At 39.8% G+C, this 23,644-nt stretch overlaps 1 long non-coding RNA gene across 2 annotated transcripts in view; it reads right to left on the bottom strand.

Annotated features, from left to right (window-relative positions):
* Positions 1-2,148: 2,148 nt before the first annotated feature.
* The window catches only part of LOC122427093, a 39,690-nt gene continuing 18,194 nt past the window's right edge, over positions 2,149-23,644 (bottom strand). For both annotated transcript variants that reach the window (XR_006265354.1, XR_006265353.1), the window contains exons 3-4: positions 3,773-3,828; positions 2,149-2,680 (exon numbers count right to left, since the gene is read on the bottom strand). This is a non-coding gene — a long non-coding RNA (uncharacterized LOC122427093). The remainder of the gene's footprint in view (positions 2,681-3,772; positions 3,829-23,644) is intronic.

The following is a 23,644-nucleotide window of genomic DNA, read 5'->3' as shown; positions in this document are numbered from 1 at the left end:
TTTAATAAAGTTTTTAAAGAATCAATTGATACTAAAGTACTAAAAATTGTTCTGAATTTTAACCTACAATGTTGATTTTGGTAATTTTCCTCATGATTTTTCTTGAAATTTCTCAATAAAATGGCAGATTACTTAGAAATGGTCGTATCTATTTTGATATTTTTAATGCATCTCCAGTGAAATTCATTTCATGAACAGTAGTATAGACTTTTTCTATGGAGAATGATGTAATCTCTAGTTCATGACTGTCTTGGATTTAGATGGCATCTGTCTAAAAGTTGGAAAGTATACTGCTCATAGAACCTGAAGTTGGGATCTTCAGCCCACCTGGATCTGAGGATGTATTCTGTGGTTTTTAACAATCATTTCACTGGACAATTTAAAAAAAATTGTGCTGCATTCTGTGTATGTGTGCTGAGTAGCAATGTTCTTATTAAGTCCTAAATTCAACAACAAAAAAATGAAGGCTGAGAAAAAAGCAGCATCAATTTTCTGCATTTTAAAGAATGTGGAAAATAACAAGAGGCTACAAGTTCTCTGATGGCTGGTTCCCACTGCTCATCATTCCTAGTTTCTATCCCAACCCTAGAGTGTTTTAAGCACAACCCTGGCAAACAGGGAGAGCTGAAATGCAATTAAGTTGTGAATTATTGACCTAAAGAAGAAACTATGGATTTTCACTTCCTTGCTTTAAGAGTCAAGAAATGGTGTTTACCAAATCCATGAGAGAAGTCTCAAGAAGTGCCACCACCAGAAATGAGAAGTCAACACTGGTATCTTCAACAACATTGGCATCTTACTACCCAGGTGAGTTGTTTTCTTATGCAGCATACTTGTTGATTTATGCATATCTGTTCAGAGGTAAAACTAGATTATGGATACAAAGTGAATGTGATTTACTTAAAATTTCCTATAATTGTACACTTAACATGCATTTTTTTCTGGAAGCAGTTGGTTCAATATGATCTGTAATTCATCAAAACACAATAACTAAAAGCAAAATTTTATTAAAATATATAATAATTTCTTAGAAATGAGTCTCAGTGAGATTAAGTTATTTCAAAATATTATTTAATATATGCAGAGATGATTATGTCATATTTCTTAGTGTTAGAATATTTTTTATATTTCTTAGCATTAGAATGCAACAAGTTCACATCAATTCTATCTCTATTTCAAATTTTTATAGTTGTATGGATCAAAAATGGCTTTTATAAACATTTTGGTAGGAAAGACAGTATTTTTTAATATAAATATCACTCAACTATTTGAATTCTTTTTATAAGTAAAAATAACCTTATTATAAAAAATTGCTGTTAATAACCTATTTTCTCATAGCTCAATTAGGTCCTCCTTCAATTTTGTCAAAATCTAAACATTTGAAAAATACTGACCAAAAGGATTTGTTACCTCATGGTCATAGTCATGTACTTTCTTCATTTCTGGGAAATATATTAGGAATACTAATTTTATTCCTAACTATATCAGGAACCATATGAAATTGCTGTAATTATAGGTCAAAAGTGATTGAACACAGAAATTTCATACAATTTAACCTATATCCTAACCATTCGCTCCTCGTCACAGCGTATGGATAGGTCCTGTTGGTATTCCATTTAAAAGACGAAAACTGAAGTCCAGACAGGTTAAGTCATTTGCCTAATATTTCTTGGATAAAAAGTGATAAATTCGGAATGTGAATTCAGGTCATCTTGCTCAGGTTTGTTCTCTTATCAACTGAATTAAAAAGCATTTTCAATTTCAATACATACTTACCAATATAATATTTTTTGATAAAAGGTTTTTATCTTGCCATGTGCTTTAAATAGACTTTAAAAAACTTTGGAGCTGCAGATTTAGCTAAATTTGATTACCAAGCAATTTAATTAGTAAAGTCAGTTCTCATTGTCAAAGTAAAAAGCCACTATCATGGAAAGCCTAACTTTATTTTTCTACTTTGAAAAGTATTTCAAAACCACTGAGAAATATAGTGTAGAACATGTAAGATAGCATCCTCTTAAGACAAATTAATTCATACAATTTTATAATTCATAAAATAAAATTATAAAGCAATATACTATTTCTTATTACTTATTTTTAATAATGCAATGTATTACCGAGCTCAGATCATAAGTAATTTAGTTACCTAGAAATATTTCCTTGTTAAATCTATGTATACATGTATCAAACTCTGATGCTTGGTCATTTGAATAAATAAAGAATGTGTAAAACCACAAGGAACTCTATTAATTTTACTAGCTATCATTATCAAACAAACTTATCCTGTATCTAAACAGAGAAACTTCTCTATAGCCAAAACTAACAAGTCTGGCTCGCATTTACTTTTACTTTTTATTAATAGAAGATAGAAAATATAGTCATTTTATAAGATGAAACGAGTGGAGATTTAAATAAATATCTCACAATATGACTTGACTTGATAAAATAGATTTTAACTACTTTGAACAATACATACCAAATCTGAAAGAAAGCATAAAGATTTTGCCCATGAGTTTTATCCAGCGTATCTTGAAAATTTTGGTAATCTCAAAAAATATTCCAATTATGTTAAAAATATTCCAATTATGATCTACTTCATTAAGCTAGAGTGCTCCAGCTCTTCAAAGTTTTTTTCTCTTTTTAGCTAATGATGTTTCCCAAGGATGAGTCTTAAGAATAGCTGAAAAGAAAAAAAAAAAAAAGAATAGCTGAAAAGAGCTACTTATATTTAAATACATGAAAAAAAAAAACCTATTTTTGTTATTTAATGTTTCTTAACTATGTTATTTGCTTTGCTGTTCTGGAACTACCTCAACAATTGATGCTTTCTTTGACAATATGAAAAGTTGGAAGAAATGAAATCTTTAAACAACAATTATCAATACCGATGCATTTTAAACACCAGTTCTTCACTTGTCACACATTATTGAGCTGAGATGTATTAATGTCATAGGCATTTGTTTCTGCAAAAATTCCCCTGTCAGTAGTAATGTGTTAACAGAAATATCTGCAAGATGGAGAGTCATACATCCTGAGGTGGTCTGTATTTCCTTGGCTATACATTGACACTGATTTGTTTTCCGACGCCAGTATTTTGAAGTCACTTTCTTGGATGTCCAGAGAGATTTCTGATATGTGTGCCTTTCTTATGTGAAGCAGGATAGACAAGATAGGGAGAGGAAAAAGGAAGGGAGGAGACTGCCTTGAAGTCTTTTCTGCAGTCATTCCAGCTATGCCTGTCTCAGGAAAGAACACATTATTGCTCATCATTCCTTTTAAAGTCTTGGCATTATAGTGGTTTGCATACCAAGGTTTCAAAACTGCTCCAGAGAGTATTGTTAAGCCAGTGATTTAAGAAAACTAAAGCTCTCTATTTGTACCCAACGAAGTCTAGAGTCTTCAGTAACCAAAAAAATAGATAGATTTGCATGTATGTGTACACACATTTTAGATCATCTGATTATTTTTTTTCATCTGACAGACTATTTTGTCATCATGCAATTGTGTTGTATGTTCCATGTAAATCTGTGTTTCTGGTTTCATTAGACCAAGATATTACCAAATAAGAAATATGTGCTGAGTAGAAATTTTAAACATCTATTTAATATTTAATTATAGTATGTCTCAATCTAGGGTCCACAGACTCTTTGGGATCCACAGAAATGTTCTCAATCATCTGCAGGGCCTCAGGTCTGAGAAATTTTGGTTAATGGACTGTCATTAAGAGCTCAGATCATCAGAGTCAATCTCAAATTGCAGCTCCCCGCCTTACCAGCTGTGGATCCTTGGAGAAGTTTTCCTTCCTTCTCTGAATCTCAGTTTTCTCATCTGTAAAATGACAATGTACAATGCTCTTATCCTCTTAGGTTGAATTAATTAAGAGAAATACTTCATTTACCCATAAAATCAGTAAGTCAAAAATGCTATTTCAGAACAACAGAGACTTATTATCTGGGTTCTGTGTATAATTAAGTCAAAGTAGTGTACACCGCTTCTATAATATTTTTGTTAGCCATCAGGACCAAACTTTTTGTGTGCATTTAAAGAATAAGAAACTTTATATTGCTAAAAACTAATCATTCTGATAGCTAGCATAAAATTTTGGTTTTCTATATATATTTTTTCTATACATTTCTATATATTATATATTTCTATATATAAATATATTCATTTTATAAGTTCAAATAAGTTGAGGGTTAACTCTAACTGGAATGAGTTTTTTTTTCCATTTATTTTTATTAGTTGGAGGCTAATTACTTTACAATATTGTAGTGGTTTTTGTCATACACTGACATGAATCAGCCATGGTGGAATGAGTTTTAACTACCAATACAGCTTTTCATTAAATCAAACTCCCCAGAATTCCAAATTGTGCTTTTTCTGCTGATAGGAAATTGTCTTAGCTGAAAATATGGAGCCTGTGGGAGAGGAAAACATCAGTAATCATTAACAAAATCATTTCAATGTTTTGTGGAACAAAGGGGGAATATTTTGGCCCTATGGTAAGCACTGTATAATCATAATTTAGACTCACATTTTGTATTGCACAAATGCTGGAAATGAGCGATAACTAGATTTCTAGCAATATCCAGATCAAAGCTACCCTTATTTAGACCAATTGGTGCATAATTAATGATACTTTAACATGCAGCAAGGTTGAGGATGTTGAGAGGAAAACAGGAGACACATTGAATCTTTGGAGCTTTCCTCACATCCTTTGTATTATTCAGGTTAGACTACCTACCAAAACAGACTACCCCTAAATCTCAGTGTCCTAACACAATAGAGGTTTATTTCTCACTCACGCTCCATCTAACCTAGGAAGTGGTAGACTCTGTTCCTTATGATTTATCAGGGACATGGATTCCTGTCAGGCAGCTTTACCACTTTCTAAGGTCTTGGAGTCTTCCACAGAACTTTTGCAGCCAGACAGCAGACATAGAAAAAAATATCGAGAGTATCTCATCCAAGGGTTTGGGACCCAGCTCAGATAGTATGCTTGTATACATGCTAAGTTGCCTCAGTCATGTCCAACTCTTTGCGACCCTAGGACTCTAGCCCACCAGGTTCCTCTGTCCATGGGATTCTCCAGGCAAGAACACTGGAGTGGGTTGCTGTGTCCTCCTCCAGGGGATCTTCCTGACCCAGGGATCGAACCCCACCTATTACATCTCCTGCATTGGCAGACGGTTTCTCTACTGTTGGCACCGCCTGGAAAGCCCTTGGGTAGTATACATCATTCAAAAAAAAGATGAGAACATTGATATTAGTCCCAACTGGATGGACTCTGCTAATCCTCTATAGAAATTCAGGATTTGGTTTAAATTCAAAGATTTCTGTTGATTTTTGTTTTTTTTACAGATGTTTCTGTTACATTCAGAAACTTTTTATTTAATCATAAGTGATATTAATTCATTCATTTCTAACTCTGAGATTCCAAACAGCCTTGTATACATATTGACTTAATTCTATTGTAAAGAAATTTCATCTGTTATAACAAGATCAATTAAGTAATTGCCAGCTGGTTAAATATGAATGATTTAAAAATCTAATTTCCTAAAAAGAATCCACAAAGATTAAGTACAATTTTCCATAATACTCAAGTAAACAAGCAACAAAGCTCAAGGTTAATAATAAAAATGACAATCATAAAAGTAAAAGCTCATAAGAGATCTTCTTGCAAATTAATTACTATATTTATGGGTGATAAGACATAAATCTTATGATGACAGGATCTAACAAGAAAGGAACAACACCCAAACCTTGCTAAGTTAAAGGTGTTTGAAGTATAGATATTCTTCATCGTCTATTGTACTACTATTTACCAGATGTTAAAGCCTGGCCCATTGCTTTGTATTTTCAAAATATCTGTATCAAGAACTTTAAGTTTAACTTTAATTCTCTCAATATTCTAGTCACTCAAGCTTGGAGGTGCCATTTACATTTATTTTAATTAATGTGCATTAAAAATATTAGAGATATAGATTTTTAAAAATACCCACTCCTAAAAATATGTTTACTCTGAGAAAAACTAGGCAAATGCTGTTGGTTAAAAATGGTGATATTTGTTTATCAGCAGATGTAGATTTGTTGTGGTTGTTCAGTTGCTAAGTCATGTCAGACCATTTGTGACCCCATGGACTGCAGCATGCCAGGCTTCCCTGTCCTTCAGTATCTCCTGGAGTTCACTCAAACTTGTCTATTGAGATGGTGATGATATCCAACCATCTTTTCTGCTGTCTCCCCCTTCTCCTCCTTCCCTCAATCTTTCCCAGCATCAGAGTCTTTGGGTTATGTGGCCAAAGTATTGGAGCTTCAGCTTCAACATCAGTCCATCCAATGAATATTTAGGGTTGATTTCCTTTAGGACTGATTGGTTTGATCTTCTTGAAGTCCAAGTGACTCTCAAGAGTCTTCTCCAGCACCACATTTTGAAAGCATCAATTCTTTGGCGCTCAGCGTTTTTTATGGGTCAGCTTTCACATCCACACATGACTACTGGGAAAACCATAGCTTTGACTTTACAGACCTTTGTCAGCAAAGTGATGTCTCTGCTTTTTAATATGCTGTCTAGGTTTGTCATAGCTTTCCTTCCAAGGAGCAAGCATCTTTTAATTTCATGGCTACAGTCACTGTCTAAAGTAATTTTGGAGCCCCCCACAAATAAAATCTGTAACTGCTTCCACTTTCCCTCCTTCTATTTGGCTTCCCTTGTGGCTTAGTTGGTAAAGAATCAGCCTGCAGTGTGGGAGACCTGGATTTGATCCCTGGGTTGGGAAGATCCCCTGGAGAAGGGGATGGCTACCCACTCCAGTATCCTGGTCTGGAGAATCCCATGGACTGTATAGTCCATGGGGTCATGAAGCGATGGACACGACTGAGCAACTTTCACTATTCGCCATGAAGTGATGAGACTGGATGCCATGATCTTAGTTTTTTGAGTGTTAAGTTTTAAGCTAGCTTGTTCATTCTCCCCTTTCACCCACATCAAGGGGCTCTTTACTTCCTCTTCGTTTTCTGCCATTAGAGTGGTATCATTTGCATATCTGAGGTTGTTAATATTTCACCCAGCCATCTTGATTCCAGATGGCAATTCATCCAGCCTGGCATTTTTCATAGTGTAATGTGCATAAAAGTTAAATAACCAGGGTGACAATATATAGGCAGCCTTGCCATACTCCTTTCCTAGTTCTGAACCAATCTGTTGTTCCCATGTCTAGTTCTAGCTGTTGCTTCATGAGCTGCATGCAGATTTCTCAGGAGACAGGTAAGGTGGTCTGGTATTCCCATCTCTTTAAGCATTTTCCACAGTTTGTTGTCATCCACACTGTCAAAGGCTTTAGCATAGTCAATGAAGCAGAAGTAAATGTTTTTTTCTGGAATTCCCTTGCTTTCTCTATGATCCAACAAATGTTGCCAATTTGATCTCTGGGTCCTCTGCCTACACATGGCCCTGCATAGGATAGTTTATAGCTTCACTGATTTATGCAAACCCTTTTACCATGACAAGGCTGTGATCCATGAAGGGGAGATGTAAGATATCTGAGGCTGAATTTCCAACTCTCAGCTTTCCCACAGTGAAATAAATCATGACCACATGACTCACGACATGCTTTGGATCATGTGATCCATGACCCACTGGTTGTTTGGGTAAAGCATTTACTCAAGATCCAAATACTAGGTGGACTACAATACTTTTACCCACATATTTTCAAACTTTAAAAAATACAATTATTTTATCATGTCCATAAAACTGTGGAAAACCAAAGTTTATAAAAGGTGTTTATAAAAGGTATAAAAGTTCCTCAAAGGTGACCATATTTATTTCACTGTAAGTATCAATACCTGTGAGTCTACTTAGTAATCGAAGTTCTACAGCACTTAACAATATTTTTGTATTTACATTTTACTCTCTAACTCAAAACCTTTTCATTTCTGATTTGATTCTAGGCCAAGCTCAAGGCAAATAGATGGGGAAACAATGAAAACAGTGACAGACTTTATTTTCTTGGGCTCCAAAACCACTACAGATGGTTACTGCAGCTATGAAATTAAAAGGCGCTTGCTCCTTGGAAGAAAAGCTATGACCAACCTGGACAGCATCTTAAAAAGCAGAAATATTACTTTGCTGACAAAGGCCCATCTAGTCAAAGCTATGCTTTTTCCACTAGTCATGTATGGATGTGAGAGTTGGATTATAAAGAAAGCTGAGTGCCGAAGAACTGATGCTTTTGAACTGTGGTGTCAGAGAAGACTCTTGAGAGTCCCTTGGACTGCAAAGACTTCCAACCAGTCCATCCTAAAGGAAATCAGTCCTGAATATTCATTGGAAGAACTGATGCTAAAGTTGAAACTCCAATACTTTGGTCACCTGCTGCAAAGAACTGACTCATTTGAAAAGACCCTGAGGCTGGGAAAGATTGAAGGTGGGAGGAGAAGGAGATGACAGAGGATGAGATGGTTGGATGGCCATCACCAACTCGAAGGACATGAGTTTGAGCAAGCTCTGGGAGTTGGTGATGGACAGGGAAGCCTGGCGTGCTGCAGTTCATGGGGTCGCAAAGAGTCCGACATGACTGGGAGACAGAACTGACGGACTGACAAGCTCTTCTAACACTATGAGTTTAGTCTTTAGCAAGCTATTGATTTTTCAGATACCACTCTAATGGCAGAAGTTGAATATGAAGTAAAGAGCCTTTTGAAGAAGGTGAAAAAGCTGGCTTGAAAATCAGCATTCAAAAAACTAAGATCATGGCATCCAGTCCCATCATTTCATGGCAAATAGAAGTGGGAAAGGTGGAAGCAATGACAGATTTTATTTTCTTGGGCTCCAAAATCACTTTAGACAGTGACTTCATCAATGAAATTAAAAGACACTTGCTCCTTGGAAGGAAAGCTATGACAAACCTAGACAGCATATTAAAAAGCAGAGACATCAGTTTACCAGCAAAGGTCCGTATAGTCAAAGCTATGGTTTCCCCAGTCATTATGTATGGATGTGAGAGTTGGACTATAAAGAAGGCTGAGCACCAAAGAATTGATGCTTTTGAATTGTGGTTCTGGAGAAGACTCTTGAGAATCCCTCAGACTTCAAGAAGATCAAGTCAGTCAATCCTAAAGGAAATCAACCCTGAATATTCATTGGATGTACTGATGCTGAAGCTGAAACTCCAATACTTTCACCACCTGAAGAGCTAACTCATTGGGAAAGACCCTGATGCTGAGAAAGATTGAAGACAAAGGGACAAAGAGGAGGCAAAGGATGCAATGGTTAGATTGCATCATCCACTCAATGGATATGAATTTGAGCAAACTCTAGGAGATAGGGAAAGACCGAAAAGCCTGATGTGCTGCAGTCCGTGGGGTTGAAAAGTGTTGGACATGACTTAGGAACCGAACAACAACAATTTTTCTAAGGTTTAAATTCCTTGCCTATAAAATAGGGATAAACCTATTGTTTTAAAAAGGTTTTGTAAAACTTAAATAAGATGAGTGGTAAACTCTTTGTAAACACTATGGGAGAAGCATCAAGAGTGTTTTGCTTTTTCTTTTTTATCCATGCTCTTGAAGTTTTTTTGTCATTTTGATTTTTGACTTTTTGTGTGTGGGTTTTTTTTTTTTTTTTCCTTATCAATTCACTCACCCATTAACTCAGTTGGCAAATCAGATATGGTCTCCAGAAACACTTACTAAATATCTACTATGTAACAGTACCACACTAGATATCATGGATATCAAGGTAAGCTTGACCCTCACCCTCACAAGATGGAGTTTATCCTGGCAGAGGGTGGAGTGTGATGAGTGCTAAGACAGTGGAAACAGAGGCATCTACTGTAGTTAGAGCTTCTTGGAAGAGGCGATGTATAAGGAGCGATCTTAAGGCTGTGGAGGAATTATCTCAGAAAAAAAAATAAGTTTAGCAAAATAACATACTGTGTATTAGCAGAGAAGTATGAGAAACAGCCATAAAGAAACTGAAAGTCCAGGGAACCACTTGGAGATGTAGTAAGAGATGAGGAAGGGGACCTAAAGAGAGGTGAGGTCATGGAGGGCCTTGTAAGTCATGTTGAAGAATTTTTAGTCTATTTGGAGTGTAACGTTTTTGATCAGTTACCCAGTTATGTCTGACTCTTTGGGATCCCATGGACAGCAGCATGCTAGGCCTCCCTGTCCCTCACCATCTCTTGAAGTTTGCCTAAGTTTATGTCCACTGCATCAGTGATGCCATCCAACCATCTTATCCTCTAACACCCTCTTCTCCTTCTTCCTTCAATCTTTCCCAGCATCAGGGACTTTTCCAATGAGTTGGCTGTATGCATCAGGTGACCAAAATACTGGAGCTTCAGCTTCAGCGTCAGTCCTTACAGTGAATATTCAGGGTTGATCTCCCTTAAGACTGACTGGTTTTATCTCCTTGATGTTCATCCAAAGAGTGGAATAGGCAAATCAAATCATTTTTCCAGTTCCTCTTCTGTCTCTGACCTGCATTTCTTGGGTCATAATTTAGCTTTCTCTGGTAGTTCCGACAGTAAAGAACCTGCCTGCAATGCAGGAGACCTAGGTTCGATCCCTGGGTCAGGAAGATCCCTTGGAGAAGGGAATGGCAACCCACTTCAGTATTCTTGCCTAGAGAATCCCACGGACGGAGGAGCCTGTTGGGCTACAGTCCACGGGGCCACAAAGAGTCGGACACGACTGAGTGACTAACGCTTCCACTTTCGCTTTAGCATAAAGTCCTCTGTGAGTTTTCTCAGGGTACAGTCGTGTGTCTGTTGTCACTGCCGTAACACTCAGAAAACTAAGAGCATGGCACCCGGCCCCACCACTACATGGCAAATAGCTGGGGAAACAAGGAAACAGTGACAGACTTTATTTTCTTGGGCTCTAAAAATCACTGCAGGTGGTGACTGCAGCCATGGAATTAAAAGACTCTTGCTCCTTGGAAGAAAAGCTATGACAAACTTAGACAGCATATTTAAAAGCAGAGACATCACTTTGCTGTCCAAGCTATAGTTTGAGCAAGCTCCAGGAGTTGGTGATGGCCAGGGAAGCCTGGCATGTTGCAGTCCATGGGGTAGCAAATCGGACACAATGGAGCAACTGAACTGAACTGATATATTCTGCACATTTAAGCATTTATATCTGGTTGGGTACAGTTTTCCTTCCTCATGCACGTTATCAGTCTAGTATCATGGCAGATACTGTTTTCACATTGACCATGGGGCTATCTGAAACAATGCTATTACTTGAAGCTTCTGGATCATTCCATCTATCAGTCTCTTTTCTCAGCAGCCAGGAAGATCCATTTCTCCTTTCTTCAAGGTAACTAATAAAGTATAATGGGGAGTATAACCCTCCAGGAAACAACACTATCACACACACACAGGTACATGCACATGTATTTAAAAAAATTTCAACTTCCTATGATTTTGTAGATAAATTCCGTATAATTTTAAGTGGCTTAAAAGGCACTAATATTAGGTTGCTGCAAAAGTAATTGCAGTTTTTGCATTGTTGAACTTTGCCATTTGATATTGGAATACATGGTTAAATGAATGTGGTTATATTATTTTAATGTGTATTTCTTGCTTTATGTTTTTTTTCCTGATAACTTATTTCTTGCTGTTTATTTTACATTTATTTTAAACTAGGGAAATGATGTTAGACAAAAAGCATATATGAGTGATTTTCTTATTTGAGTTCAAAATGGGTCATAAAGCAGTGGAGACAACTGGCAACATCAGCAATTCATTTGGCCCAGGAACCGCTAATGAACATACAATGCAGCGGTGGTTCAAGAAGTTTCGCAAAGGAGATGAGAGCCTTAGAGAAGAGCATAGTGGCATGAAAAAGCTGGATAAGTGGGTACCTCGTGAGCTGACCACAAATAAAATAAATCATTGTTTTGAAGTGTTGTCTTCTCTTACTGTACACAACAGCAACGAACCATTTCTTTATCAGATTGTGATGTATGATGAAAAGTGGATTTTATATGACAACCAGTGATGACCAGGGCCAGTGGTTGGACTGAGAAGAAGCCCCGAAGCACTTCCCAAAGCCAAAGTTAGTCACTCAGGTGTGTATGGCTCTTTGTGACCCCATGGACGGTAGCCCACCAGGACCTTCTGTCCATGGGATTCTCCAGGCAAGAAGACGGGAGTGGGTTGCCATTTACTCCTCCAGGGGAATCTTCACTACCCAGGGGTCTAACCCAGGTCTCCTGCATTGCAGGCAGATTCTTTATCATCTGAGCCACCAGGAAAGCCCAAATTTGCACCAAAAAAAAAAAAAAAAAAAGTCATGATCACTGTTTGGTGGCCTGCTGCTGGTCTGATCCACTACAGCTTTCCGAATCCTGGCAAAATAATTACATCTGAGAAGTACGCTCAACAAATCAATGAGATGCATAGAAAACTGCAATGCCTGCAGCCAGTACTGGTCAACGGCCAGTTGACTGGTCAAGGACCAAATTCTTCTCCACAACACCCTACAGTAAGTTGAACAACCAAAAGTTGAAGGAATTGGGCTAGGAAATTCCTAGCAACCCATATTCACTCATTCACCATATTCACATGACCCCTCGCCAACCGCCTACCACTTCTTCAAGCATTTTAACAACTTTTGGCAGGGAAAGGGCTTCCACAACCAGCAGGATTCAGAAAGTACTTTCCAAGAGTTTGTTGAATCCTGAAGCATGGATTTTTATGCTACAGGAATAAACAGACTTATTTGTTTCTGGCAAAAATGTGTTGATTTTTACAGCTCCTATTTTGATTAATAAAGATGTATTTGAGCCTAGTTATAATGATTTAAAATTCATGGTCCAAAACTGCAATTACATTTGCACTGACCTAATACAATCTTATCCCAGGGATGGGGGAGCCTGGTGGGCTGCCATCTATGGGGTCGCACAGAATCGGACATGACTGGAGCAACTTAGCAGTAGCAGCAGCAATACAATCTTATAAGTCCTGGCCACATCTTCACTTGACCATTAGTAACAACCTCTGTGTTACAGTGGGTACACAGAGGAAGAGTACAAAGAGGCTCAAGTGTGTTCAGACAGAGATTACAACACATGAAAATGGCCAGAGATGAAGATGAGAAAAGCATATGCCTATCCGAATCTCTGAAAAAATTCCAGCCATTTTCATAAGCTTTTTCCCCCGTCTGGAACACTCTTGCACCTCGTTTCTTGCTCAACCCGTCTGTTCTGAATTTCTAGCTTAAAAAATCATCTTCTTCAAGCAGACTTCTCTGGCTTACCTCCTTCCCCAACTTTTTTCAAGAATTATCAAGTGCTTCCATACTCCCACAGCCCTTTTCTTGTAATTGATTATTTTAATTTTCTCTTATTAAATTATAACCACATGACAACAAGAATCTTGCTCCCGTGATATTCCAAGTAGCCAACAGAATGCCTGACATAAACCTGATAACTAAAAAAAAAAAAAAAAATATGTTGAATGAATGAATAAAAAGAACCATCCGTTTAGTGCCAATTATGAATTAAGCATTTTACCAAGTGCTTTATCTACACTCTCACTTAGGCTGCCCAGTATTGTTCCCATTGTACACATGAGGAAACTGAGTCTTAGAATAAGAAAGTGAGAGTCACTCAGTCTTGTCCAAGTCTCTCCAGGCCAGAATACTGGAATGGGTAGCCGTTCCATTCTCCAGGGGATCTTCTCAACCCAGGGATTGAACCCAGGTCTCCCACATTGCAGGTGGATTCTTATTAGAATAAGAGACTTGTTCCAGATCAAAGAGCTAGTAAGCAACAGAGTAAGGACTGAAGGCAAGGACTGTCTTACAAGAAACTGAACTTCTATCCTCTCTGCTATAACAATTCCCCTTGTTCTTCCTGTTACACGTGCTTTGTGCTCAGTTGCTTAGCTGTGTCCAACTCTGTGACACCACGGACTCCAGCCTGCCAGGCTCCTCTGTCCATGGAATTTTCCAGGCAAGAATACTGGAGTGGGTAGTCATTCCCTTCTCCAGGGGATCTTCCAAACCCAGGGATCAAACCCGCATCCCTTGTGTCTCCTGCATTGGCAGGCAGATTCTTCACCACTAGTGCTACCTATTAAGCTTCTTGGTTCTATTCCTTAAAAAGAGGACAGGTTACAACTAAGTTTAGAGTTAAAAGAGTTAAGCTATTTTGCTCTTAATAAATCTGTTTTGACTGCATATCAATGGTATTATTGTTATTTTTTTATTGTTATTTTTAAATGCTTTTTAACCTATGCTCCATTTCCAAAGAGAAATCTGAAGTGGGTTGCATTCTTTCCTTGGCAAGCTTTTCTGCTTGTTATCTTTCTAACCTGAACTGATTAAGTATATTTTTGTGAGACAGAGCAAGAATACTGGCTGCAAATCCCAAATCTCTTAGATCTAGATCTTGCACAAAAAATCTTGATCAAATTGCCAAAAGTAAAACTGCAGCAAGTTCAGTTAAATATTCACAGGATTATTTATTTTGAATTGATTTAAAAGTGTACTGCAATAAGTCACTTAAATGTTGCTTTCTAATAATATTTGTGGAGAAACAAGTCAACTTTGGGGTTATAATAACAATCACAAAAATGTTTGGTTACCATTCAGTTATATACAACATAACTAAAATCCCTAGGATAGATTTAATTTAGTTTTTTTGTTTGTTTGTTTTTTATTTTTATTATTTTTTTCCATTTATTTTTATTAGTTGGAGGCTAATTACTTTACAATGTTGTAGTGGTTTTTGTCATACATTGACATGAATCAGCCGTGGATTTACATGTGTTCCCCATCCCGATCCCCCCTCCCACCTCCCTCTCTACCCGATCCCTCTGGGTCTTCCCAGTGCACCAGGCCCGAGCACTTGTCTCATGCCTCCAACCTGGGCTGGTGATCTGTTTCACCCTAGATAATATGCATGTTTCAATGCTATTCTCTCGAAACATCCCACCCTTTCCTTCTCCCACAGAGTCCAAAAGTCTATTCTGTACATCTGTGTCTCTTTTTCTGTTGTAATTTAGTTTTTACAGTAACCATCTTTATTCTGCTCTACATAGGTATTTTGACTTTCATAGAAATTTAAGAATTTTGTCACATATGTTAATTACAACTTTATTACAATACTTTGGTCTTTCTAATTATCACAAATGCATTTACAGTGTGGAGGCTCAAATTTGTTTTACTTCTATAGAGCCTTATAGAGTGCTACTACACGCAGCATTATTTGACTCAATGGGCATTGCACATGAAGTGAGTGACAAAGAATAAAGAGCAGAAGTTAGTCACTTTTCTATTATTGCTTACTTAATCCTGAAAAGAATAAATGTGTATGTTTAAGAAAATTGTGTTTTTTGAGTTAAACTTTTAACTCAAATATTGACTGTGGTCTAAATGTCATTCAAAACAGTATTGTTCAAAGACAAAATAAAGGTTTAGTTCAGTTCTGAGTGCATCTGATCTCTTAAATTATAAATTATAAAGGAGGCATCTACTTAACTGAGTTTCTGCCTCTTCTGTACTTATTTATATAAAGTGATTTCTATTTGTTTTCAATGTTTTCTCATCACAGAGAACATATATGCAAAAAGCATGTCTTGATAATGTTGAGGAAAATGTGTCTGAGGAAAGGGGTGAGGAATATCTTTAAAATCACTGATCTTTTGTCTAGGTTAGTAGGCTAAGACTTTCGTTAAGCAGGCTGGATGTTCTGGGCCTAGAATAGCCATTAAGTGTACTCCAATTTGGAAAATGATTGTCAGTTATGACAGTGAATGAATAAGGGTAGGGGGCATTTGGCATTATTTAGCACTGTTAATATTATATACTTTGGGAGGGGGTGCTAATGCACTCAACTTTTCTTGAGTCTTAGGAAGTCTAGAATGGAGTTTGAGATGTTGAACATTTTGGGGTTTGTTTGTTTAGGTTTTTTAATTTGTTTTTGCAAGTGAGGAGAATAAAATTTCTTTATAGCTCTCTAATATGGACAAGACAAGAGAATCAGCAAAGGCTGAGAATGATTGAAGAATTAAGTGCCTGTCTATACAAAGGTAAAACTGGAATACAGTCTAGGAGAAAGGGCTTCCTAAACTTGAGTCAGGGTGGGACTCAGTATTAAAATTTTATGAAATAAAAACATCATAGATAAAGAGACAGTGTGCCACTAGCAAACCCCAAGCCACCTCTTTGAAGGCCTTTTGTTATAGACGTAAGGACCAGAATTTGTGTGTGTGCTCAGTAATGTCCATCTGTTCACGACCCCATGGACTGTAGCCTGAAAGGCTTCTCGGTCCATGGGATTTTCCAGGCAAGAATACTGTAGTGGTTGCCTTCTCAGGATCTTCCTGAACCAGGAATTAAACCCATGTCTCCTGCATTGGCAGGTGGATTCTTCACCACTGAGCCTCCTGGGAAGCCCCAAGGACCAGAATAAGGAGGCTCCAAACCCCAAAACTTTATAAGCATAAATCAGACACACTTTTATTTTTATAATCCATCCAGCAGCTCTCAACCACATTTAGAGTAAAATCTAAAATCCTTTCTGTATTCTATAAGGTCCTTTATGATCTAGCTCCTCCTGTCTCTAAACAGCATCTCTCCATCTTTCAACATGCTCCAACATCATTTGTTAACTTTCAAACTCCCATATTCATCAGGCTTGTTCCATCCATGGAGACCCTGCAGGTGTTCTTTCTTTTCTTCTGTCTTCCCCCAGATACTCATATTGGCAATTCCTCCCTATAGATCAGGTCTTCATTTAAATATCACATCCTAAGGGAATTCACTCACTTGCCCTTTCAGTTCAGTTCAGTCTCTCAGTCGTGTCTGACTCTTTGCAACCCCATGAACCACAGCACACTAGGCCTCCCTGTCCATCACCAATTCCCGGAGACAACCCAAACCCATGTCCTTTGAGTTGGTGATGCCATCCAACCATCTCATCCTCTGTTGTTCCCTTTTCCTCTGGCCCCCAATCCCTCCCAGCATCAGGGTCTTTTCCAATGAGTCAGCTCTTCACATCAGGTGGCCAAAGTATTGGAGTTTCAGCTTCAACATCAGTCCCTCCAATGAACACCCAGGACTGATCTCCTTTAGGATGGACTGGTTGGATCTCCTTGCAATCCAAGGGACTCTCAAGAGTCTTCTCCAACACCACAGTTCAAAAGCATCAATTCTTCGGTGCTCAGCTTTCTTTATAGTCCAACTCTCACATCCATACATGACTACTGGAAAAACCATAGCCTTGGCTAGATTTGTTACTTTGTTAACAAAGTAACATCTCTGCTTTTTAATATGCTGTCTAGGTTGGTCATAACTTTCCTTCCAAGGAGTAAGCGTCTTTTGATTTCATGGCTGCAATCACCATCTGCAGTGATTTTGGAGCCCCCAAAAATAAAGTCAGCCACTGTTTCCCTATTTATTTGTCATGAAGTGATGGGACCAGATGCCATGATCTTAGTTTTCTGAATGTTGAGCTTTAAGCCAACTTTTCCCACTCTCCTCTTTCACTTTCATCAAGAAGCTCTTTAGTTCCTCTTCACTCTCTGCCGTAAGGGAGGTGTCATCTGCATATCTGAGGTTATTGATATTTCTCCCGGCAATCTTGATTCCAGCTTGTGCTTCATCTAGCCCAGCGTTTCTCATGATGTACTCTGCATATAACTTAAATAAGCAGGGTGACAATATACAGCCTTGATGTACTCCTTTTCCTATTTGGAGCCAGTCTGTTGTTCCATGTCCAGTTTTAACTGTTGCTTCCTTACCCACATACAGGTTTCTCAAGAGGCAGGTCAGGTGGTCTGGTATTTCCATCTCTTTAAGAATTTTCCACAGTTTATTGTGATTCACACAGTCAATGGCTTTGACATAGTAAATGAAGCAGAAATAGATGTTTTTCTGGAACTCTCTTGCTTTTTGATGATCCAGAGGATTTTTAAAAATCACAGCCCACATCATTATCTCAAATAATATTTATGTATTGTGTTATAGTACATGCTATGTTATTATTTTCTATATCTGATCACTAGAATGTAAATACCATGAGATCTAACAAAAAGTTTCTGTTTTCCATATACACCGGACATAAATTGATATTCAATAGCTCTCTGCTAAAAGGACTGAAAGGTTATTGCTGAACCATGAAAGACCCTGGGATTCTTGGCCTCTGGAGGAGAAGAACTCAATCCAGGGCCAGTGACAAGGCTTGATCTCTCAGAACTTTTGTGTAATAGAGTTTTATTAAAGTATAAAAGAGATAGAGAAAGCTTCTGACATAGACATCAGAAAGAGTGCCCCCCTGCTAGTCTTTAGCTGGATGTTATAGAGCTACTAGCAAGCTGTTAATTATAGAAAGGAGATGTCTCAAAACTCAGAGTGCCACCAGGCCCCTCACCCACAACGTGCATTTTGAGATAACATTGGCACCAGGTGAGTTATCCCGGGCAATGAAATGATTGGCATGAATCTTGAAGAGAGGCAGGTTTCCAGGTAAATATATAGTTTCATTAACATAGGTTAGGAGAACAATGTAGGAGTAAAACATACTGGTTTGTTGAGCCCTTATCAGTTCTGAGTCTTCAGTGGAAAGAACTTGAAGAAAGACACAGTCTAGGGAAAATACATAGTTCATTAATAAGGCTTAAGAAAAACATTTCCATAAGAAAAACTCATTGGGTAGCTTAAGGTTTGAGAAAAGTTAAGTTCAGGTGGAGTCAGGTGTCATCCTGGCAACACAGAATTTTAAGCAAAACCTCTTTTTAAATTTTTATAGAGAAGGGGGGAAAATCTAACATTTGTTTGTTTCCTCCTGCCACTTAAGAGAGAGATAAAAAATGTCTGACACTCGCAGCCTATTTCCTCTGTTTGGAGACCCCTGGCCTTCCTGTCTGTTACCCTTTCAAGACTACCTGAATAAATGAGTTAAGTAGTTAGAATAGGAAAAAGGAGTCCAAAATGGTTCTGACTAAAAGACAAAGAAGGGAAAAGCCTACAAAAGTAGAACAAAGGATGTCTGAGGACCAGATTGAGGACCTCAGGTAAAACAAACAGCCCTCCTGGCTAGCCCAATTTCCATAGGGCAGGCTCAGAGGGGAGGAGACAAATGTATAAAAGGAGGAAGCCTAGAAGGATTGGGGGCTTCTCTTCTCTTTGTGTCTTTTGGCTTGACCTGCCATCACACCTCTAGGATGTATTTTCCTTTACTTTCTAAATAAAACTGAGCTGTAATATGGGGCTGTAACACTTGTCCGTCCATCACTTCAAATTTTTGCTGTGACAAGACAGAACTGAGGAATTTACAAACTCCCCTGACATCTATGGTGCTGTGACTCGGATTTAACCCGGCTGAAACAACCTCAGCCTGGACCCCGTGAGGCGGAGGCCAAGCACAGTGGAAGCCCAACGCGGTGAAAGCTCCCACAGTGAAATCAGAGCGCAAAGAAAACCCAGTGCAGGGGAAGTGACAAGAAGCCCAGAGTGCCGGAAACCGGACAGCAAAGCAAACTGGGCAGAAAGCTCACGCGGCTCAGTCTCAGATTCCAGAAGACCTCTGGTTAAGGTAGGAGGTCCTTGCTCCGATGGCTGGAAGGACATATGGCTAACAAAATCTTAATTTCTCTACAACCTCGTGTCTCTTTTTTCCTCAACCCCCACCCCCACCCCATGAACAGGCAAGCAGCAGTGGGTGCAACTGAGGAACTCTGGCAGGGGTACTCCTCAGGGTGTCCCAAAGGCTCCACTATCTGCTGGGCCCCAGTAGCTGTTGCCCAAGTGGGTAGGCGCCCTTCTGTCCTTGCTTTTCTTTAGGCCAAGGATCAAGCCAATGAAAACTGTGAGCACAGGTCAGGTATATAGCAGATTTTCTGGCAGGTTATGAAGGGGATTCCTTGGCACGTTTTTCCCACTGCTTTTTCCTCCTATCCTCAGCTCCTCTCTCCCGCGGCTTGAGCCCAATCAAAACCCACAGTGCCTGGCCTCAGGACCTAATGAAGCTCAGGTTCTGATACCGCATTGCAAAAATTCAGTGAGAGACACAGCATAGGTAAGAGGTGGATGTGTTTGGATTCAGAGAGAAACACACTCCACAGGGTGTGGGCCATTGCAGGAGGAGAGTGCTTCAGTCAGGGAATGTGGTGTGATTTCCAAGCTGGTGATGTCATATGCTTATGAGTGGGAGGATCATTCCAACAATTAGGGAACCACCCACTCCTTGGAACTGTCCTGGTGCCTCTGGGTGTGTCATTTAGCTTGCAGATTGAGGATCAAGGTTTAGTTGAATTTGACTTGTCATCTTGGACCCATTTGATTTTTAATCCATTTATCTTATACCCTTGGGCTCTGTCATTCTTTCAAATGTTGTGCCCTGCTCCCTTCCCTCCTGTTTCTTGCTCTTTTCCTGAGCCCTGTCTGGGCCCACAGTGTTGCCTCTACAATCTTCTGGAGGAACAACCAGAAAATAGCTGGCTCTTGGGAGGGAAATGTTGTATAATATCCAGTCTTTCTAGATATTCAGGCCTTCGTCTTCCATGTTTCCTATAACATGTGCAACAACAGCATCTCTCAGTGAACCTGCTAGGGTGGGTGACAGGCACACAATGCCTGCTAGAAGTCCATCTGTTGGCATCCCTTTGTTAGGTTGTTAGAATAGGAAACAGGAGTCCAGAAGGGCAGTGGCTAAAAGACAAGGAAGGGAAAAGCCCGCGAAAATTGAACAAAGGAAGGTCGAGGACTGGAGTAAGACCTCAGGTAGAACAAACAGCCCTCCTGGCTACCCCAATTTACATAGGGCAGGCTGGGGGGAGGAAAAAACATGTCAAAGGAGGAGCCAAAGCGTGAGCTCGCTCCCTCTCTCTCCCCCGCACTCTGGCATGCCCTCCCACCCTCTTCTCTTCACGTCTTTGGGTCGGCATGCCCTCATGCCTTGAGGATGGATTTTCCTGGTATTTTCTAAATAAAATAGAGCGGTAACACTGATTTGTCTAAGAGCTATAACACGGCCTGTCCAAGCCCCGACAGCTGTGACACACCGAGGGCTTTAATGTCCGTCACTCCAAATCTTTGTTGTGACGAGACAGAACCGAGGAGCATACACTCGCCTGACACCTTCAAGGGCAATTGGGCTTCCAGGGATAATGTTTGCCACTTTGGGAGTTATCCCTGCAAGGCCGTTTGGGCCCACTTACCACCCTTCTCCTAAAAGTTACAAACATACCCCTGGATCAAATCTCCATTCCACTTTTATGGAACATCTGGTCTGTTGCCTCTTATCAATTTGTTCTTAAGTCACTAACTCCTACAACCAGGACTCTGCCCACTTGTAGGCAACATCACTCCACCCCGCTTATTATTATTAAAATACTCTTAATGCCCCTAACAGAACCAGATAACCCATTCCTTTGTCATTGCTTCTGTTATTACCTAGAGTGGGTCTATGACATGAAATTGTTTACCATTGGAGGTACCCTAACCTGCTCTTATAGAGGATGAGGGGAGGGAATCAGTGACTTACATTCCCTCAGAGCAATAAGAGGATAAGGCATATGGCTATTTCTCTAGGTTCCAGTCTCAGGGACAGGCTTGGGTTGCTTTACATCATGGTATCTATTCTTATCTATTGTGGACAAGCCAGCAATAAATTAAGATTACAACCCCTTAATCCTACCCAGTACTAGTCAGATTGGAGACTTTGGGGATGCCCAACTTCAGCCTGGGGACCACAGGAGGTCGACCTGCCTCAACCTGCCTAGGGATCTGGTCCTCAAAAGGTTGTCATGCCTCAACATGCTCAGGGATCTGCCAGTCCAGGGGTCCCAGGAGGTCGACATGCCTCAACCGGCCCAGGGACCCAATGCCTCGACCTGCCCAGGGATTCTATCTCCAGGAGGCTGTCACACCTCAGCCTGCTTAGGGATCTGCACCCTGACCTGGGGACGCCTGGCTCCCAGATTGCAATAGTACTGGGTAGGATAAGCTTCAAAAAGACTCACCCCCAAGGAAGTCCACCCATGGAAATTGAAGGAGGCCTATTAGTTTCTTCTTTTTTCTTTTCTTCCCTGTCATCACTGTCTTTCAGAGGGGAAATACCAATCCACTTCCTGACAGATGCCCTTGGGATGCATCCTTATTAATGTAGGAAGCTGTTTGATCCTCTATCTCTAAGGAGAAGTTCCTTAAAATTCTTTTGTGCTACTGCTTGGCCACGGTATCCTCTGGGGGACAAGGAACACCGACCTGAGGATTGGAGCTTAAATTACAAAACCATCCTATAGCTAGACTTATTCTGCAAAAGACAAGGGAAATCCACAGAGATTCCCTATGTCCAAATTTTCTTCCAACTAAGAGACATGAAGGAACTCTGTCTTAACTATGGGATTGTTGTATGCCCTAAAAGTGAGCCTACTAGGCAAACGGTGTTAGGTACAGACAACCAAGAGAAGGAACTTGTGGCCCAAAGTTATCTGATGCTCCTTCCTTGTATCCAAATGTGCTCCCATATCCAGGAGCACCCCCTCCACAAAAGCCAACTCGAGTATGTCCCTTAGTCGAAACTGGAGCAGAAATCAGACCAACCTGGGTCCATAAGCCCTTCTCCCTCTTAGAACTAAGACAGATCAAATAAGACCTGGGCAGCTATACAGATGGCCTGGGCAAATATATAGATACATTCCAACACATTACCTTGGCATTTGACTTGATGTGGAAGGACATCATGGTCATATTTACTCAAACTTTATCTGACACTGAACATGCTAGGATCTTAAAGGAAGCCCAAAGGTATGCTATGGGGCTTCACATGTCAAGCGATAAATACCCAGTAGGGGAAACTGTGGTCCCCTCCTGAGATGCTAATTGGAATCATAATGACCCTGAGCACATCTGGGAAAGGGATCATTTTCTGATCTGGGTAAAGGTAGGACTGAAAGCAGCCCAGCAAAAAGTAATCAGCTATGCCCGGGTCTCAGCAATAACTCAGGAGCCCAATGAGAACCCCATTGCCTTTCTGGAAAGGCTAAAAGAGGCCCTCCAAAAGTTTACCAATCTGGACTTGGACTCTTATGAGGGACAGGTGATTTTAAAGGACAAATTCCTGTCCCAATGTGCATCAGACATCAGGATAAAGTTACAACAGCTACAGCAGAGCAGGACCCTGCTTCCTCTTCAGATGAGATGGTCCAGACAGTCACCTTCTATAACAGAGAACAGGAGAGGAAGGCCAAGGCCCAGGAAAGGGAGAAAAGGAAAGAGACAAGGCATGCCCAGACACTGGCTGCCCTCCAGGGAAGCCCTATGGCAAACCCTGAGTCCTTGAAGGACAAGGCATGAGGCAAATGCCTAATCTGTAGACAGGCAGGACAATGGACCAAAGAGTGTCCAAACTGAAACAAGACTCCTAAAATGGCTTGCTACAAATGCCATCAGTTGGCATGTGCCCTCAGGACCCAAGAGCCTCAAGGTCAAGCGCCAAGACTTCCCTCGCAATGGTTCAACAAGACCTTAGCTGAAACAACCCACTCCAGCCAACCTGCCTGGCACAGATAACTATCACAGGACTGGAGCCAAGAGTGCAACTGCATGCGGCAGGTAGGTCCAAGAATTTCTTGGTTGACACAGGGGCTACCTACTCTGTCCTAACCTCCTACTCTGGAGCCTTCTC

This window comes from Cervus canadensis, chromosome 25, assembly GCF_019320065.1.
Source record: "Cervus canadensis isolate Bull #8, Minnesota chromosome 25, ASM1932006v1, whole genome shotgun sequence".
Classification (NCBI taxonomy): Eukaryota; Metazoa; Chordata; class Mammalia; order Artiodactyla; family Cervidae; genus Cervus; species Cervus canadensis.
This window is presented reverse-complemented; position numbering and strand designations above follow the sequence as displayed.